Raw genomic sequence first — 5,339 nt, forward strand, 5'->3', positions numbered from 1 at the left:
ATTGGATCTCTTCTTTCATATCGACCCTTGTGTTCCCTATCCTACTTAATGGAGCACCGTCTGAGCCTTTCAAACACAATAAGAGGTCTAAGACAAGGAGACCTAATCTCCCCCTTTCTGTTCATTTTAGCAGCTAAAGGTTGAGGAAGATATGTCAAAGAAAAAGTTCAAGCAAGACAATTTAAAGGTATGCACATGTTGGGAAGTGATCTTCCTTTAACTCATCAACATATTGTTGATGACATTATGATGTTCTGTAAAGCTACTCTCAAGGAAGAAAGGTCCCTCTTTTCCGTAATTCAAGATTTCATGAATGCCTCCAGAACTCAGATCAATAAAGATAAATCTGATATCTTTTTCTTTAATACATCACCTCAAGCTCAAGCCTTCATGGAAAGAGTAATGGGCTCTCGAATGGGAACCCTACCATTGAAATACCTTGGGATTATGTTAAGTCTTGACCCACTCAGAGTGGAAAATTGCAAGAGTCTCCTAGAAAATATTCAAGAACGCCTTCAAAACTAGACCTTTCGAGCACTTAATATGGCTAGTAGAGTCATCCTTCTAAAGGTGGTGTTACAATCAATTTCTATCTACCATCTCTCAAGTCTAATAGTTCCCAAAACTGTTTTCAATGATATGAAAAATATCTTTAAGAAATTCTTGTGGCAAGGGCCATAAACAACAAAGAAATGGGCTCTTCTTTCTTGGAACTGGCTAATGAAGCTAAGAAAAGTAGGGGGTCTCAGCCTTTGACACTCACACTACTACACTAAGGGCACTTTAAAGACATTCTTTTAAGACAAAATAAATTTTTTGTCTTAAAAAATCACTTTTTATTTGAGTTATTTTACATTAAAATTTAATATCAATTGAATTGTCTTAAATATAAACTTTAAGACAAAAACAGTTAGAGACAAAAATATTTTAAGACAAAACTTTATATTTAAGACAAAAATAGTTTAAGCCAAAAATATTTTAAGACAAAAGCAGTTTGGAAAAAAATTATTTTAAGACAAAACTTTATATTTAAGACAAAAAATAATCTAAGACGAAAATATTTTGAGACAAAACTTTATATTTAAGACAAAATTAGTTTGAGACAAACATTTAAAGACAAAACTTTATATTTAAGACAAAAAAAATTTAAGACAATTATTTTAAGATAAAAATAATTTTAGACAAAATAATTTTAAGACAAAACTTTATATTTAAGATAATGGCCACTTTAGATGAAACCTATTTAATACAATTAACAATTAAGACACAAACATATCAATTTAAGACAATATTATCTAACAACTACAAAATTGACTCTAACATTGCGCCCTAAGTCTGCCAGCTTGTAGGAAACTACTGTCTTGCGCCTATTACGAGGTTGTTATTTTATTTACCATTCATGTTATCTTATATAAAGACAATGATTTGTTGGGCACTTTGTTTTGTGGGGGTAGTCGACTAAGAAGAACGTGACAAATTTTACTGACAAGATTTCTCAGACATCATTTCCTCTTCTGTCCCTTTCATATTTGCAGATATGACTAGAGACAACTTGTCTATGGTTGCATTCGAAAATGTTATATAGAGGGGGATTTTAAGACAATTTTTTAAGAGAAATGAAATATTTTGTCTTCAAATTTTGAATACGAGGCACTAGTAAAAAAAGGTAAAGGTAAAGGATTAGGGGTCCGTCTACTAGCATTCACCAAGTGGTTGGTTTACCATGGTTGTGAAGTGATATTCAACAAAGGAAAAGCATTCCTGAGACACATAGCCATGGGGCAGGTGAAGCAGATCGGGGTTCATGTGAAGAACCTGTATAAGCTATATGTGGAAGACTGTGTTGCATTAAGCACTAAGGCAGAGAAAGTGCAGGTCGTGATGTCGATGAACTTTGGCACAAAATACTTGGTCATTTGCATCATGGTACCTCAAATATTATACAACAAATAACCACTGGCCTCCCTAAAGGAGCACTTAAGCAGTAGGATATATGCAAAGGATGTACATTGCGGAAGTACATAAAATCCACATTCCATGATCGGGACAAAAAAGCACATGCAGTCCTAGAAAGGATCCACTATGATGTTTATGGACCTTTCTCGATAGCCTACACTATCAGACACAAATATTTTGTCATTTTTATTGATGACTTCTCACGAAATTGTTGGATCTTCTTCATGTGGAAGAAAGATGAGACATTATCCAAGTTTCTATAATTCAAGAAACTGGTTGAAAAAGAAGCTAACAAGAAGGTGAAGGCTCTGTTGTAGTGGCTGCAACACCCTCCAAAATTTTGGCCTACACTTAAATTTCGGAGCTTACTATGGATATTGTGATCGATCGTTCCTTATTCACTTATTGGTATGTTGATGATCTCAAGATCCCATTTTCGATCTTAAGATTCATTCATGCTTTTATCTTTACAAAGAATGTGTTATCTTTGGACATGGGGTTTATCGGTTGTCCTCACCACATAGACATGTTTCACACTCATTTCACACACTCTTACACAATTGTTGCCTTTATCCTCCCAAAGTCTATCATCGGAGCCACACTTTTCATAAGCTGCCACAAAGGTTGTTGTATAAAGCGAATTATGTGTTATATGTTCTGGATGGTCTATGTTGTATTGCTAAGTTTTCAAGTGTGTGATCGTAGTCAATTTTTATCACTTTTCACATCCGTTCCACTGATCCCACAATTAGCTAATTTTCGGAGATTCCTTAGCAACCTAGCCTCATCCAACATTCCTGAACTGTGCACTTCACATATGTAACCTTGAATCTTTTCTCTTACCTGTTGGAACTGTGCAATGCATAGAAATACCAACCTCCCTTAGCATTGAACACTGCACAATGGTTTGCCCTAATGTCCTTCCCTCAGTTGGAACCCACTGTCTCCAGAAATTGTGCAGTTTTGTCCCTTGACTACCAAGTCTTCTTTGCATCCTGAAATTGCATATATGTGTCCTCCTGGGGCCTCATCCCATAGCAGTGCCTTGCATCCTAAAACTGTGTAAATGTGTCCTCCCAGGGCCTCATCCCGCAACAGTCATTGCCTGCTGAAACTACACAATTATGTCTCTTAGGGGCCACGAAGAAAGATGACATGATAGATGACTCTCAAGGAGTTGAGGAGAAAAATAAGCAAACCAAGGAACCCAAGGTATGATAGAATATTGAGACTACATGAAGACTCCATCTGATGCATAACCCTTTGGAGGCTAGGTATGGAAAACAAAGCACATCTTTTGAAATACACCTCTTACTGTAGCTTAAAAGTTTGCTTATCATTGTCATATCATTATGTCTTCAATGACATGCATGGTTGCAAGAACTGAAAGTCATTCCATGTGTTTCCTCTACATGTCTTGTTCCCTTTCACTTGTTTATTACATAGCTTAGAAGATGAAGAGTATTACCACTTGTTTATTTAAGCTATGGAGGTTGTGACCAACATGATCTTATGACTAACCAAGCACGATGCAAGGCATCCTAAGTGGGATGAAAGATGTTTGATGATATGTATATAGTCAGTACACTCCTTTGCATTAATCCTTTCTTTGTATCTTGCATGTACCCTCACTGCTTGTCAGATTTGGCTACCTATTGCCAGTAGTCTCTTAGCTCTTTCCTGACAAAGCAGGGGAAGGAATTTCCTTCAACCTGATTTCTTCAAGGCTCTTCATAGAAATTATAGAGCTAAGAGAAGGAGATGTGGAATATCACTATCAAACTCTTGAAAATACTTTGCATGTTTGAATCTATCCAAATGATTAAGCTGCCACTCAACAACATTGTCAATCTTGGAAGACTCAAGAAAGATCACATCTCTAGATATTATAAACTTCTTATTCACTTCATCATAGAGATGGTATGCTTTGGAGGTATGAGTAACCAAAGAAGATACATCTGTGACTCCTTACACTGAGTTTTTTTATCTGTTCCTTAGGTATGAAGGCATAGCAGGAGGAACCAAAAACCCTGAGATGCCTCATCAAAGGAATGTGGCCATACCACATTTCATAAGGAGTATTTTTTCTAATAGCAAGAGATGGAAACCTATTATTTATATACACAACACATAGAACCACATCAACCAAAAACCATATGAACTTAACATGTGAACTATGCCAAGTTCATAGTGAAAGTAATACATTCCAATGAACTATGTGTTGAAAAATGCAGCAAGAAATTCTCAATTTGATTTTTCCTTGATTAAATTGAAAAATTTTGAATTTCCACATCAACGAAAACTTGTATGATGTTAACTTGTGTGACATGGCTTGTGTCACCTAGTTTACTGAGTAAATTCGTGTTGGAGGAGCTAGAGTTCAGTTTTGCATATGTGATTGCTAATTTGTAGCAATAAAGGTCAATTATCTCAGGTTGTTGTCAGTTAAAGTAGTTCTAACTTTTGGAGGAACTAATGGAAGGTCATTTAAGCAATGGGACTTCAGTCAAACTTAGTGATCATCTAGTTAATTGATCAATCAACCCAGAATAGTTGGGGCATGCAGAGAAGTCAAGTTCCTTAAGATTGGTGGAGATTCCAAGGTAGTTTTAATTTCTTGTAGCTCACACAGTTGCAATAACTTACTATAACCATAGTGGAAGAGGTAGCTTGACTATGAGCTTCTTGTGAAATTGGAGAGGAAATGATTGTTGGTAGCATTAATAGCCTACCAGCAATTTGTTTCGCACCACACTTCAATGTTTTGGGTAGGGTTTTTGAGGGTGGATAATTTTTTCTGATGCTTTTTGGTCATGCACGTCATCACTAAGTATCTTAGGAAGTCTGTAATAGTTCCTTGCATGCACGTCCTAACTAAATATGTTTTGGGCTGTCTGTACTAGTTCCTTGCAATTTTTTGTTTGTCAAGGCTTAACTACTTATGATTTTAGGTGCTCACAACAATCTGACAGTTTATGACACTCTCCAAATCACCATTCCTAAAAGGATCCAACAAAACAACTTGAGAGGAGGATGAGAAGGGCACACTCTTATTGGAACTAGCCTAGAACTAATGGAATTGGTTGGTCCTAATGGTTTTAGAGTTGTACTAGTCCAGTTTGATGGTTTAGAATGGCTAAGGTTGGTCTTGTTTTGAAGTGACCTTAAATCACCAAAGTGACTAGCTCTCTAGTAAACTGACCAATTCTGAAGAATGTAGTGCAACATAGCTAATGACCACCAAATAATAATTTTCTAATAAAAAATACTTAAAAGGAAAAAAGATATCTTAACCCTAGGGCCCTACAAAAGCTAACCCTAGTAATTAATGGTAATATTTAATTTTTAAAGTTAAAGTAAAAGTTGACATTCTGCTTATCTTT

This window comes from Pinus tabuliformis, chromosome 3_2, assembly GCF_031772625.1.
Source record: "Pinus tabuliformis cultivar Carrire ecotype Pingquan chromosome 3_2, CPIR1, whole genome shotgun sequence".
Classification (NCBI taxonomy): Eukaryota; Viridiplantae; Streptophyta; class Pinopsida; order Pinales; family Pinaceae; genus Pinus; species Pinus tabuliformis.